General features: G+C 35.2%; 1 long non-coding RNA gene across 1 annotated transcript; it reads right to left on the reverse strand.

Annotated features, from left to right (window-relative positions):
- Positions 1-12,188: 12,188 nt before the first annotated feature.
- Positions 12,189-15,862, reverse strand: LOC147007736 (uncharacterized). Its single transcript, XR_015053953.1, has 2 exons — positions 15,682-15,862; positions 12,189-12,455 (listed from the first exon to the last, which is right to left on the reverse strand). It is a non-coding gene; the product is annotated as an uncharacterized LOC147007736 (long non-coding RNA).
- Between the last annotated feature and the right edge of the window lie 659 nt (positions 15,863-16,521).

Consider the following 16,521-nt stretch of genomic DNA (forward strand, 5'->3'; position numbering starts at 1 on the left):
GTGGGGAAAAACAAAGGATTTGTGGTGCTTCTCCATGAACATGAAAATAGACCCATCCTAAGTTTCCATTGCATTCTACACCAGGAGGCACTTTGTGCTGAGATGTGTGATGGGCAGCTTGGCGAAGTGATGTCGCTGGTCATTCGTGTGATCAACTTTATTGTTGCCTGAGCCTTAAATGGTCGCCAGTTTAAAACACTGCTGGATGAAGTTGGAAATAACTATCACGGTCTGTTTTTGCACAGCAATGTGCGTTGGTTGTCAAGAGGGAAGGTGCTTAGCCGTTATGCGGCTTGCCTGAACGAAATCCGGACTTTCCTTGAAATGAAAGGGATTGAGCATCCTGAGCTAGCCGAAACTGAGTGGCTCCTCAAGTTTTACTATCTCGTGGATATGACTGAACATCTGAACCAGCTCAACGTGAAAATGCAAGGCATTGGAAATACAGTGTTATCCCTTCAACAAGCTGTGTTTGCTTTTGAAAACAAGCTTGAGCTCTTTATCATGGATCTTGAAACAGGTCGTTTATTACATTTTGAAAAACTGAGACAATTTGAAGATGCATGCACAGCAAGTGAGCCCACTCAAAACTTTGATCTCCACCAGTTAGCTGGCTTCACATCCAATCTCCTTCAGTCATTCAAAGCACGCTTTGGAGAATTTCGTGAGCACACTCGTCTTTTTAAGTTCATCGCCCATCCAAACGAGTGTTCACTGAACACAGCCGACCTGAGTTATATTCCTGGTGTCTCCGTCAGAAATTTTGAAGCAGAAGTGGCTGACCTGAAGGCCTCAGACATGTGGGTGAATAAGTTCAAGTCACTGAATGAAGATTTTGAAAGAATCGCACGACAGAAAGCGGAGTTGGCGAGCAAGCACATGTGGACAGAAATGAAAAACTTCAACCCGAAGACCGGCTGATTATCAAAACTTGGAACGCGCTTCCTGTCACATACTACACACTGCAGCGTGTGAGTATTGCTGTATTGACCTTGTTTGGATCTACGTATGCATGTGAGCAGTCATTCTCACATCTTAAAAACATCAAGTCCAACCAACAATCACGTCTGATGGATGAAAGCTTCAATGCTTGCATGAAGCTTAACCTCACCAAGTACCAAATTAAGTACCAAAAAAGTACCAAAAAAAGTACCAAAAAAAAAAAAAATAAAGTACCAAAAAAAGCTTAACCTCACCAAGCAAATCCATGCAGCACCAGAAGTCCCATTAATGGTGAGTATTGTTACGTTTGAGGGGGGGGTATGCATTCAAAGGGTAATTAGGATGTTTAATTAGGTATGCCATGCTGTTCGAGTTTACCAGGATCTCGATGTAATAAGTAGCAATTCAGTGGTGATAAGTTATCTAGTAAATGTTCATTTCTTCAAGGGGGAAATGATAATTGTCACGTAATTAGATAGGGACACGGGATAGGGTAAGTGTGTCTGTGTAAACCCCTTTTGGTATTCTCTGGAGACTGGCCGTGACGTCACAGGACAGTGCAGCGGATGGCTCCGCCCCGTGATCACGATTGGCGGAAGGCGACGGCGGTGGGCCAATAAACGGCTCGATTGGAAGTGACGAGGACAGGAGGATAAAAGGTTCTGTTCGGGGTCGAAAAAGAAGAGGAAGAAGATCGGGACAAAAGATCGTGTTTTTTGGTGTGGAGGCTGTTGCGCGGGAAGCATACTTGTTGTGCTGATTCGATCGTGTTCTTCATCGTGTCTTGGAGCCTTGCTGAGCCTCGTGCGTCACCTTGGTTGGCTCTGGGGTTCTACTGACTCGGAGTACGGGGTCGAACGGCGGGCGGACCTGCCTCCCTCTCCTGCTCGCAATTTGGCGCCAGAACTGGTTCCCTGGCGGCTGTGAGCGGACTTGGGCCAGGACCAGGAGGTCGACAGCACCACTGTTTCTCCTGCCCCCCCCCCCCCTGACGAGAGCAAGGCCAGCTCGTCCGACGCTGATCCAGGGACAGTTACGTCCACACCACGGTCCAGCCTGACCACCAGAAGTAGCTACGTTGTGTGTGTGTGTGTGTGTGTGTGTGTGTGTGTGTGTGTGTGTGTGTGTGTGTGTATGTGTGTGTGTGTGTGTGTACTTGGTGCCTTAGAGGGTTTGAGATCTGTTTCTTCATTGGAATTGTCTGTGTGTTTTCCCCACGCCCGATCCCACACCATCCCGTCGAATAGCCCCGGATCCCTCTTCTTGCCGAGTCTTGTTATTTCTGGTTAATAATAAAAACAAATAAACATCATCAACGCAGTGAAAAGTGACTCGTGCCACCTTCCTCGTCCCGTTTGCGGTAGAGCGATTAGAACCGCCATGTTTGGGTTATAAATAAATAAACCGCCTCCATCGTTTCGGCTCATTCTACGTTGGCGGGACTGTTCAAGTCCCGTGGACGTCACAGTATTATAACAACATGATTTAAAAGAATAAATTCAGAGGCTTATTATACTCACATTTAATTGAATTCAGTCTTAAAATATATTATATGGCTCTCACTGAAATAGATTTCCAAATGTTTTGCTTTCATGGCTCTCCGAGTCAAAAACGTTCCCGACCCCTGCTCTACCAAGATACATCCCTTCACCCTTGTAGTATGGGGAAAGGAACATCCCATCCCCTGTAATTATTTTATATTTTCCCAACTCGTGTTTCCTCACAATAACCATCGTATTAATTTATTGGAAAACTTCACGTAGGTGAATTCTGATGGATATAACTTCTCCATTAAAATAAATCACACGATTATCTTGGTCGGTTATCCTAAAATTTACTCTGTGTATGGTTTTTCCTGACACAGGAGATAAACCAAATTTTTAGGTTCCATATTGAATTTATAACCAATTGGGGTTGAGTTTGCGCTGAATGAAAATATTGTATTTGTTTTTTTCCATCATTATAAGCACCATCAATCAAATCACAGTGAATTAACACCGAATTTATTCCTGAGGATATTTGAATGACATTATCACTGTAAAACGTCCCATTAGTTTCAATCTTTTTTGAGGAGAAACCCAATAACTCTCTAAATGAATTATCAATTGTGAAATCAACCTTGTAGTTATTTTTAACTTTAATCGTTGATTTTGAAGTATGTTTTTGAATGTCTATAACAATATTTTTTGGTTCATCACCCTGTTCTTTCATAAGACGAGCAATTTCGGAAGATATTTGAGAAATCTCATATGCTCCGGGTGAGACTGTTATCGTTTTGTATCCACTTCCCGGATTATTACTAAACTTGTCATTTTTCTCGCTTATATTAAATAAGGTATTATAAGTTTCCATGGACAATAAAGATGCCTCATATTCTTTTGTTGTGTCAAGTTGTAGTGGGTATGGGAATGAAGATGTGTGGTCGCTTGTTGTGAAATTGAAACTAAGGATTGTACTTCTCATCTTATTTAAAATGAGATAAAATGTCTTTATATTGATATTTATTAATTATTTACATGTTCATCAACTGGTCTAAAATGGCTGATGCTTCATTGAAACAATTGTTATTTCCAGCCTTCTTACTACCTAACAACAATAACAGTCTATTAACTAATTGCGATGGGTCATTTGGAAGAAAACTAACACCTGAACCAAGGATACTTTAAGCCTGAATAATGTGTTTCTCCTTCTCATTCTTCCTACTTTTACCAGAAAGAATAACCTTATAATTTAGAGTGTTCAGCAGATCAATATATACTCAATCATCATTATTTTCCATATCCAATGGTTTATCAATATACTTTGATTCATCCCTCACAGTTGAACCTTGTCTTCCATCTTTTGTGAGAAGAAACATTAATCTCGGAGTTAGTTTAACAGGAGGTTGAGCAGAACCCAAGAACCTTAATTCATCATTTAATATCAATACCTTTTCTTGAACAAGATGAAATATTGCTGGTTGTTCTGTTGGAATGAGTCCTGCTTTGGTTTTTGAATCCGCTGAATATTCATTGTTTTGAACAGCATTCACAATATAATCAGGGGGGTTGATTAATCTCTTCCAGTTGTTGAAATAAACCTTCATCATCATATACCTTTAATTCTCCTAAATGCTCTAATTCTTCCTCCGTCATTTGATCAAAATCTTTTAACATTTGAAGTTTTTTAGGAGTATATTCTACTGTGGGAACTGTGGAAACATCTTTCATTTTTTCTTGGGAAGTTTTTAAAAGTGGTTTAAAAAATTTCTCTTGTTTTCTTTCAAATGCTTCTTCGCCCGTTAGTTTCTGTCTGCGTTTCTTCTTTATGTCTTCCTGTTGTTTTACAACTTTTGAAACCAACTCTTGATGTTCCTTAAATCTTCTTGCTCTTTCTTTTGCATCCATTTATTTATTGTAAAATATAATTTAATGAATTGTAAAGATCAACAGGGAAATTTTCCTTTTCTTCATCATTCAAGTAGATGTGTTCAAATAAATCCTTTTCTTTAAATATTTCATCAAATTCTTTATTAACATTAATGCGAAGTTGTAATTTCTTCTTCACTAATACTTGCATCTCTGCTTTTCATACGCTTGCGTTGAGTTTCTTCATCAACATCAAAACCGAATGATAAAATCTTCACTCCACTCAGATGTTTAATAATTTGTCTCTGCTCCTTCTGGATTAGTTTCTAATAACCCAACACCACCAGATTTTAGTTTCCTTAACTCACTCTTACAATGTGAATATTTTGTTGTACCAAGAGAAACCTCCTCAAACATTTGACCTTCATTCCTCAATCGCATATGTTCCTCCACTGAAATATAGTGATAATCTTCACCTTTTACTTCTCCAGGTCTGATTGCTCGAGTTGTTGTTGATACAATGCGTATCACGGGGTGTTTTTCAAGTAAATTTACAATATTCTCATTTGTACTACACAAGAACCTTGATTTATGAAAGTTTTTTCCAGAAGCAGATTTACCCACAAGATTTACAATAATAGTTGTCATTTATATATGTAATCATTTATAAAACAAAAAATATATCCCTTAATATCTCATCTTGTTTCACAACAATATATTTATATTTTTCAGTCGTGTGCTTCATGTAATCCTCAAATTTATTTTTACTACATAATGTAGAACAATTATCTCTCCAAAATTATTGATATGTATTGAATTTAACTTGAATAAAATAAAAGTATTAGCATTGTTTCTGATGGAACGACGAGGAAGTTGAAAGTACGATTGACTAAGATAAATACAATTACAAGAAGAATGTCTCCCTCTTGTGTAGTAGCTGTCCATTACCGTTTGGTTTCTCTCATTAACGCAATCATCAAAGATAACGAGGTTCTTTTTGATTTATCCAAATCTTGGGGAGACGGTATATCATCCGTATTATCACTAAGAATACAAGTTATAGGATTTGATTTCTTTTTACATCTCTGTGTATCACAAAAATAGTTGAATTATATCTTCAATGTTATAATCATTTAGGTTTTTTTTGACGTTTAAATAAACCGATTATATCTTCTTTTTGAAGACCAGCATTAAAACCTTGTGAGAGTAGTTGATACTCTGGTTGAAAACTCGACTTTGTGAAAATTATTAAATTATCATAATCTAAAAAGTTGGCAGTGAGGAGCATCTTTAAAAGTAAGCAGGTTTTTCCACATCCACTTGAACCAACTATGAGACATCTTAATGAATTTGGGAGATTTTTATGGTTGTTAAATTTTATCTTATTTTCCCAAATGGGTAAAAAATCATTCATTTATATATTTGGAAAACAGGTTATTTAATTTATTATTGGCTTTTTTGAAACTCTATATTTTATCCTAAGTTCAGGTTTAATTTCAAGATAATCCATTATTTTATTTATACAATATCTTGTGTTGATATTTCCCTGAAAATTACATCCATGAATAATATATAACAACAATCCTTTGAACATTTCTCTTACACGTTCAGTTTCTTCCCTTGTAAGGAAAGGTGTGTTATCACCCTCTTACTTTACATTCATTTCTCTAATCAATCTTGTAAAGTAATTCATTTTTGGTGTAAATCTAAAAGAATTATTTTCCTTTTTATATTTTTTATTATCATTAATTAGAAGATAATCACAGAATATACATTGTTTATAGGCTTTCGACTCTGTGTTTAATCCCCGTCTTTCACACGCAGGACAATTCTCAAATTTGTCATATGGAGAATCAGGAAAGTCTAGCATATTTATAAAGTAAAACTTTACTTAAACTGAAATTCATCTATACTTTCAGTTGTATATTGACTCATATTTAATAATATTACCATCGATATCGATATACTTTTTTTCATTACCAGATTCAACGACAACATTTTTTATATTAAAGGTAATTTTAAAATGATCGTTAACTACTATTGAACGAAATGTCATTTCACCTGATGTATTAACATCCTTTATTTCATCAGGATTTACATCTTTAGGGTTGTTGAAAAAAATACAAATTTCTCCTTGCATATTACAGATGGTCTTATCTTTTCTTTCTAAAGCTTCATCCATAAGGTTTTTTGTTTTTTGATACTTTTTCTTGTTTCATTGCTTTTTCTAGTTTTGAATGTATTAGCAGAAGGAGAGGAGAAACTTTTGTTAGAGATACTTTAATTGATGTTCTTCCAGGTATAATAAAAGCCCTTCCACTGCAGGAAATTGAAGAACTCATATTATTTACCATAATTGTTTTTCTCCAAGAGTTGTTATATTTATCTTTGTTCAATTTTACATCCTTGACATATTTCTCAGTATCTTTAACAAATGAAGAGATTGATTGAAACTTGTCTTTTGTGTCTTGAAACATTGTATTTATGAAGTGAAAAAGTTGGAGGATAAAATGGTTTTAAGCACAGATTCATCTATAAATTAAACGAAATTTTCATCAAGAAAATTTTAGTTTAAGCAAAGTTTTATTATATAAATATGGTGAATACAACGTACTGCGATGTTTGTAATCACGAATATAAACATTATAAAAAACACGTTCGAACCAACAAACACACATTTAATCTATTTCATCAAATATCTCCTCTTGAGTTGGAAAGAAAACATTGTGATATCTGTTCAAAGGATGTTTTGAAGAGTAGTTATAACAAACATCTTCAATCACAAAAACACAAGAAAAATGAGTTTAAAGTAAAGGGAGACTATTATATTGAAAACACTGATGGGGCATTTAAAGGGCATATAAAAATAAGGATTTTTCAATTTGGAGAACCCGGTCCATCATCAATAGCTGAATCAATTGAAATAGTGAAACCCGATGTTGAAAAATTTATTAAAAAGACATTAAAAGAAATGAAAACCTTAAAGTTTTATATGGGAGTGAAAATGAATATGAAAAGACAAGATGAAGAACATACTCCTTATATGAGAACAGATCTTCATTTTATAACATCATTTCAAGATTTTTTGAATAGTGGGGTTTATGAAGAACTATCAAGAGGAGGATGTTGATAATACAGTGGTAGGAAGTGGATTCAATATTTAAAAAATCATCTTCTTAGATATACACATTCTAAAATCAAACCCTCTTAAAGCTTCTTCTTATATTGAATTACCAAAAGAAATAAAACTAAAGAAGGCAGTTGTTAATATTAAGAACAATGATAATAAATGTTTTCTCTGGTCTGTTCATGCTCACTTTCATCCACCAAAATGTAATTCAGAAAGAGTAAAACAATATATGAAATATGAGAATACCTTGCACATTAAAGATTTTAAATTCTCAATGCCACTAACAGATATTCCTAAATTTGAGAAAAAGAATAATCTTTCTATTAATGTATATGGATTAACGGATACAAACAAAGTTCACATATTAAAAATTTCAAACAACTATAAAAATGAAGAAACACACATTGATCTTTGAAATTTTAGTGTTGGAAAGAATTCACATTACACATACATCAATAATTTATCAAGATTAATCTCTTCTCAGGTATTCAGAACAGCAACCAAAATATATCCTTCTAAGCGATGTCTTAATTCATTTCATACAAAAGAACGATTAGAACAACATTCAAAATATTGTAGTAATCATAAATCAGCTGTAATTACAATGCCTAAACCTGGTGAAAAGATTTCTTTTGAAGATTATAATAAATCTATCATGCACCCATTTGTGATATACGCTGATTTTGGAGTGTATCCTTAAAAAGATAAATACTGCTTCTCCTAATCCAAAAGAATCATATACAAATAAATATCAAAAACATATTCCTTTGTGGTTTCTGTTATTATATCAAATCATCTGTTGGAGAAAAGTATAACAAACTTGAACATTATCGTGGAAAAAAGCTTCACAAGAGTTTGTAAAACGATTAGAAAAGGATTGTATAAGACTCACTAAATTAATGAAAGAAACAAATGAACCGATGAAATTAACCAAAGAAGAAAAATTAGAATTTAGAAAGAACAATATCTGTCATATTTGTGAGGGGAAAATTAAGGAGTCTAAAGTTAGGGATCATTGTCATCTTACTGGTAAATATAGAGGTCCCGCTCATTCCTGTTGTAATCTTAATTATAAATTACCTTCTTTTATTCCAGTCTTTCTTCACAACAGCGCCAATTATGATACACATCTATTTATAAATGAACTTTCAAAAACACCAGGGAATATTTCTGCCATAACAAACACAAGTCAAAAGTATATTTCATTTACAAAAATGATATTCACAAAACCTTTAACTCGTATTAGGTTTCTAGATTCTTACAAGTTTATGGGAACACCACGAGCCTACCTCGCATCAAATTCAAGCTCCACGGACTCTTTTCCAAATCTTAATTCATTCTTTCCAAAAGAGGAAATTCTCACTAAAGAGGAAATTCAGATTAAAGAGAGAATTCAAAGTAAAGAGGAAACTCTAATTAATGAGGAAATTAATGAAGAAATTCTCACTGAAGATGAAATTCTAATTATAAAGAAAATTCGAACAATGAATGAAATTCTAACGAAAGAGGAAATTCTGATAAAAGATGAAATTCTGATTAAAGAAGGAATTCTCACGAGAGAGGAAATTCAAACAAGGAATGAAATTCAAAGTAAAGAGAAAATTCTTACAAGAAAGGGAATTTATCCTTATGATTATATGGATTCATTTATGAGATTTAAAGAAACACAACTTCCTTCAAAAGAAAGTTTCTATAATAACCTTTATGAAGAAGAGATAAGTGATAAGGAATATAAACACGCACAAGAAATATGGAAAATATTTAAGATAAAGAACCTTGGAGAATATCATGATTTATATCTAAAAACAGATGTTTTATTGTTAGCTGATGTGTTTGAAGCTTTTAGATCACTTTGTCATAATAAAAATTGTGATGGATTAGATCCTGCCCACTATTTCACAGCTCCTGGTTTAGCTTGGAGTGCAATGTTGAAAATGACAAAACAAGATATAGATTTAATCAGTGATGTTGATATGCTTTTGATGATTGAGAAGTCTAAGAGAGGTGGAATATCACAAGTATGTTCAAAAAGATATGCTAAAGCAAATAATAAATATCTTCCAAATTATGATAGTGAAAAAGATAGTAATTATTTGATGTATTTTGATGCTAATAATTTGTATGGATGGGCAATGTCTCAATCTCTGCCTTATGGTAAATTAGAGTGGGTGGAAGAAAAGGATTATGAAAAGGCTTTGATGAATATTGTTATTTCTTTTCAAGAGGAATTGAATGACGAAGAAGAACGTTATTATTTTGAAGTTGATTTGAGGTACCCGAGTGATCTTCATAATAAGCAAAAAGATCTTCCTTTTGCATGTGAGAAAGAAACCCCAAAGAAAGAATGGTTAAGTGATTATCATAAAAGTTTTAATATCAAAGGTAAATCAACAGAAAAGTTATTAACAACATTCTATGATAAAGAGGGATATGTTTTGCATCAGAGAAGCTTAAAACAGTTTTTGAGAGAAGCATTGAGAGTAGCTAAAATTCATAGAGTTTTAAAATTTAAACAAAGTCCTTGGGTGAAAAAGTATATTCAATTCAATACAGATATGAGAGCAAATACAAAAGTAAAATTTGAAGGGGACTTTTATAAATTAATGAATAATGCTGTATTTGGAAAGACTATGGAAAATGTTAGAAACAGGCAAAACATTAGATTCGCAACATCTTGGAAAGAAGCTTGAGATTGATAAATAAACCAAGTTTTGAGAGAGAAGAGGTTTTTTCAGAGAACTTTTCTGCAATTCATATGAAAAAGGAAAGTATTGTAATGGATAAACCAATTTATATTGGAACAGCAGTTCTTGATTTATCAAAGATATTGATGTATGATTATTTGTATAATGACTTAAAGAAAGAGTATGGTGAAAATGTTTCATTGTTGTATATGGACACTGATAGTTTTATCCTAGATATAAAAACTGATGATGTTTATGAAGATATGAAGAAAAATATTGGAGTATATGATACAAGTAATTTCAGCAAGAAGAGTGAGTTATTTTCCAAAAGAATGAAAAGGTTATTGGTAAGTTTAAGGATGAGTTGGGTGGAAAAGTAATGAGTGAGTTTATTGGATTGAGAGCAAAGGCATATGCTTATAAGTATGGTGATCAGATTGATAAGAGGTTAAAGGGAATAAAGAAATATGTAATAAAGAAATCAATAACTTTTAGAAATTATTATAATTGTTTGATGAATAAGAAAGAAGAATATAGGAAAATGAATACAATAAGAAGTTATAAACATTACACATATAGTGAAGAAGTAAATAAAAAGGCATTAGGAGCCTTTGATGATAAGAGATTTATTTTAGATAATGGAATAGATTGTGTTCCATATGGATATTGTATGATAGAGTGTTTTAACGATGGGAAGATGGGTTGGGGTTTTTTTAAGGGCTACCGCCGCGTTTTCTTTTTGTAATATATAAATGGTGAAACCAAGTATGAATCAAACTAAAGAGTGGAGAAAATCTCAGTCTTGGTATATAAATGGAAAACATAATGAATGTGAAAAATATCAAATAAGTCTTATTGAAAAAATAACTAAAACAAAGGTAAATAAAACAAATAAGCAAATCAATTTAAAAAGTAGTAAGTTAGAGGATGTAAAGACAAAAATGAATATCCTTGAATGGACTGAAAACTTTGATGGTTATCAATTGAACAATGAAAAAACAATTTACTATAATCTCAAAATGATATGTGGCTCAGGAGGTGGCCAGGTGAGATCATTAAGAGAAGTTTATCATTTCGTAATGGCAGAAAAGGGGAATCTTAAAAATATAAAGATTCAAATGTTTTGTTTGTCAATATTTTAGATGGGGATTATTGTGCAAAGAAAATTAAAGTATTGAAGGAATTTGAGAATGAACAAATCTTTATAGGTTCAATGAGTGAGCTGTTCAACCACCAGGTGTTCAATTCAATGAGGTTCAACCTCCAGGTTAAAAGAGACAAATAAAGATACCTTGGGATAGCCTGGTTATATATATAATATAATAACTTGTGTATATATATATATATATATATATGTATATATATATATATATATATATATATATATATATTATAATATAATAACCAAATATCATATATATATATATATATATATATATATATATATATATATATATATATATATATATATATATATATATATATATATATATATATATATATATATATATATATATATATATATATATATATATATATATATATATATATATATATATATATATATATATATATACCTACAAAGCCTGGTGTTGGCTAAGCCTGGTGTTGGCTTAGTGGTTTGGGTGGCGGCTTGGGATCCCAGTGTCCTGAGTTCAAGCCCCGTTGGCTGCTGAATTAACACCAGGGGGTTGACTCAGCCTGTCATCCTTCTGAGGTCGGCGAAATGAGTGCCAGTGTACTGGTCCCGGTGATTGCCCCGGTTAGAATAGGTGTACCATATCCCTGTGTGTCGTAAGAGGTGACCAGGGTTGGCGTCAGGAAGGGCATCCGGCCATAAAACATTGCCTCACAAAAAACCAAACCTCTGCACAGCAGGGAAAAACGGATAAAAAAGGGGGTTTATTTTTAGGGAAAAAAAAGGGAATCGCTGAAAATCCCCCATTCATTTACATGGGGAAAAGTGAGCCAGAACCAGTATATCCACTCCACTGCTGCCTTATGTTTTATAAAATACATTGGAGCTTATGTTATAAATTGGTTACCATTTCTATATTTTAGTCATAAAAACCGAACAAAAGGCAGTGCAAGTCAAAAATGACTTTATTTTTCAAATTTTGAGAGAACCAGTAACATGAATTAAAGCACTTCAATAATAAACGTATTGAAAATCCACAGTTTGAATCTTGACACCTCGTATTGCAGTCGTTTACAGTTCATATCAAAGGTGCCAAATGTCACAACACTCCGAGTCTCAGGCGAATTGTCATTTGAAGATTTCCGCTTGTGCAGGTTTTCTGTCTTGCTCCACAACTTGTAACACATTTTGATAATGTTCTTCAGTTTTGGCTGCTGCAAGAAAATCCGAACTCAGTTTTACTCCACGCTCAGCACAATCATTTACCACATTCATGGCATCAACATTAACAACAGAAGCTTGGAATGCAGCAGAGTTTGACCAGCTTCCAACATCCTCTGCAAGAAACTCATGGTCTATCTCGAGAATTTGAAGAGTGAACTAAGAATCTTGGCTGATTAAATCAGCAAGCGTAGTGGACCGATTGATGCCTGGAGGGAACTTGGGCTTCCCAAACCCAGTGCCAAAACGGTCACATGGCATGTGTATAACTCCTCTGGAGGTTTAACAGTCAACAGTCTATCAGGTAGTGCCCGTTTCTCCTCTTGCGGTACTTTGTTACTGAAGAGTGCGAGAAGTACCATCTGTGCAGTGAGGTACCAGAGATGGCGTTGAAAAACTCTGACTGCAATTATGGAAACCTCGGGATTCACAGCTTCATACATTAGCAGAGTGTGATGCAGCTTCAAGTGTGCTAAACCAAATATCATCAATTGCCGATATGTATGGGAAAGCACCAACTGTAAAACCACATGTATTTATTTGAAATTCACAAAAACTTGAAAAAAAAATTTGGCAGCGATGATTGTGCACATATTTAAACTCCAAAAAAGCTGCCGTATGTTGTTTTCAACATATTATCTGAACAAAAAGGACTCACGAGAACATAGCACGAATATGTACAATAAACACTGAAGGTGGATAAAAAAATGTTACTTTCATGAATGGATCCTATTTGAATCGCTGCCGTATGCACATAGTAGAGGACATAGTCCTTCAACTTCGGGCTTCCGGTGTACCCCCTAAACAACTTCTGATTTCATTTAAATTTCACAAAGATTATTATTTTCGCCAATGGAACATTTTAAGACGAGGTAGAAGTTAATTGCTTACTATGAGGGCTCCAGAAGCACCCAAGCGTGTGCTGTTCAGAAAGCATAATATTTCCTATTTCCAAACTGCCCTGCCTCTGAATACAGTGGAGCACACTCCAAACAAAAATCTCAGTCTCTGTCTCTGTCTCTCTTAATCTTGACGTTTTCGACGTGACAAGTGGTATTTGCCAGTGATAAATAAATTAAGAAACCCGAAAGCGATTGCAAAATCCAGCCATCTTGTGTTCATGCGTGGCAGATGGGCTGAAAGGGCCTATTTGTACTTCCTGTGATTGTGACGTAATTAACAATGACTCTTCTCCAGATTCAAATCAAAAGTGTTGATTGAAAATTTCATGACAAAAGCTCAAATGGTGAAAAAGCTTATGGCCTGCACAGACAGACCAAAGGCAGATGAATCATCCACAACCAAAGAACCAAAGGAAAAGATTGACGGGCCCCAACCTCGCCCGTCAAAGTGATGGACAACCACTGCAATTTCCATCTCCATCTCACGAATGAGGAAAAGAAGGAAAAACAAAACACAGAATCAACAACTGAGCAGTCAGTCAAGGCTTAACTTCTGCGCACAATTGTGTGTGTATGTTGTGAGTGTGATTGTGTATGAGTGAATGTGAGTGTGTGTTGTGTGTGTCTGTGATTGTGTGTGTTTGTATGTGAATGTGAATGTGTGTGTGTGTGTTTGTGCGCAATGGGGGACGTTCTTGTCCGTGAACCCCAAACACAGAATCAAAAACTGAGCAGTCAGTCAAGGCTTAACTTCTGCGCACAATTGTGTGTGCATGTATGTTGTGAGTCTGATTGTGTGTGAGTGAATGTGAGTGTGTGTGTGTGTGTGTGTTTGTGTGTGAATGTGACTGTGTGTGTGTGTGTGTTGTGAGTGACTGTGGTTGTGTGCGTGAGTGTTGTGTGTGAGTGTGAGTGTGATTGTGTGTGTGTGTGTGTGTGTGTGTGTGTGTGTGTGTGTGTGAATGTGAGTGTGTGTGAGAGTATGTGTGTGTGTGTGTTGTGTGTGTGTTGCGTGGTGTGTGATTGTGTGTGTGTGTTCATGTCCAAGTGTGAGTGTGTGTGCTATTCAGAAAACATAACATTTCCTCTTTCCAAACTGCCCTGCCTCTGAATATAGTGGAGCACACTCCCACAAAAATTTCTCTCACTCTCACTGACTGTCTCTGTCTCTGTCTCTCTCTCTCTTTCTCTCTGTGTTTCTGTTTCTCACTCTGTTTCTCAACCCTCTCCGTCTTGACGTTTTCGACGTGACAAGTGGTATTTGCCAGTGATAAATCAAGAAAGAAATCCGGAAGCGACAGCAAAATCCAGCCATCTTGTGTTCATGCGTGGCAGATGGGCTGAAAGGGCCGATTTGTACTTCCTGTGATTGTGACGTAATTAACAATGACTCTTCTCCATATTCAAATAATAAATGTTGATTCAAAAATTTCATGACAAAAGCTCACATGGTGAAAAAGGTTATGGCCTGCAAAGACAGACCAAAGGCAGATGAATCATCCACAACCAAATAACCAAAGGAAAAGATTGACGGGCCCCAACCTCGCCCGTCAAAGTGATGGACAACCACTGTAATTTCCATCTCCATCTCAACAATGAGGATAAGAAGGAAAAACAAAACACAGAATCAACAACTGAGCAGTCAGTCAATGCTTAACTTCTGCGCACAATTGTGTGTGTGTGTGTGTGTGTGTGTGTGTGTGTGTGTGTGTGTGTGTGTGTGTGTGTGTGTGTGTGTGTGTGTGTGTGTGTGTGTTTGTGTGCGTGTGTGCTGGCGTGATTCTGGAGCCCAATTATTTTTGAAATTTTTGCATTAAACTTCTTCCTCCCCTCAGTTTGTTCCACTTCCTAATGAGACCACTCATAGAAAATTTCGTTGAAATCAATTATTGTCTCGGGGTCCACGAGCCAATCAAAATTGAATCTCAAGTTTATTATTTTATGCAAAAGACAGCAACATTTATGCAAGGAGTTACTCTGAAAAATAATAGCTCGTGTTTTATCATTCTGCATATTTTCCCTATTTAAGGTTACATTTAATCATCCCACTGTTCATATCCACAAAATTAAGCAAGAGGCAGCGATTTGATAGATATTGACATTATTAAAAAATAGCTGCCTTATGTTTTATAAAATACATTGGAGCTTATGTTATAAATTGGTTACCATTTCTATATTTTAGTCATATAAACTGAACAAAAGGCAGTGCAAGTCAAAAAATGACTTTATTTTTCAAAATTTTGAGAGAACCAGTAACATGAATTAAAAGCACTTCAACAATAAACGAATTGAAAATCCACAGTTTGAATCTTGGGACCTCGAATTGCAGTCGTTCACAGTTCATATCAAAGGTGCCAAATGTCACAACACTCCGAGTCTCAGGCGAATTGTCATTTGTAGATTTCCGCTTGTGCAGGTTTTCTGTCTTGCTCCACAACTTGTAACACATTTTGATAATGTTCTTCAGTTTTGGCTGCTGCAAGAAAATCCGAACTCAGTTTTACTCCACGCTCCAGCACAATCATTTACCACATTCATGGCATCAACATTAACAACAGAAGCTTGGAATGCAGCAGAGTTTGACCAGCTTCCAACATCCTCTGCAAGAAACTCATGGTCTATCTCGAGAATTTTGAAGAGTGAACCAAGAATCTTGGCAGATTAAATCAGCAAGTGTGAGTGGACCGATTGATGCCTGGGAGGGAACTTGTAAGCTTCCCAAACCCAGTGCCAAAAACGGTCACATGGCATGTGTATAACCCTCTGGAGGTTTAACAGTCAACAGTCTATCAGGTAGTGCCCGTTTCTCCTCTTGCGGTACTTTGTTACTGAAGAGTACGAGAAGTACCATCTCTGCAGTGAGGTACCAGAGACATGGCGTTGAAAAACTCTGACTGCAATTATGGAAACCTCGGGATTCACAGCTTCATACATTAGCAGAGTGTGATACAGCTTCAAGTGTGCTAAACCAAATATCATCAATTGCCGATATGTATGGGAAAGCACCAACTGTAAAAACCACATGTATTTATTTGAAATTCACAAAAACTTGAAGAAAAAAATTTGGCAGCTATGATTGTGCACATATTTAAACTCCAAAAAGCTGCCGTATGTTGTTTTCAACATATTAACTGAACAAAAAGAACTCACAAGAACA

The sequence above is a fragment of the Eptatretus burgeri genome, unplaced genomic scaffold (assembly GCF_056783735.1).
Source record: "Eptatretus burgeri isolate ZD-2024b unplaced genomic scaffold, Ebu_testis_v1 Ebu_testis_scaffold_33, whole genome shotgun sequence".
Classification (NCBI taxonomy): domain Eukaryota; kingdom Metazoa; phylum Chordata; class Myxini; order Myxiniformes; family Myxinidae; genus Eptatretus; species Eptatretus burgeri.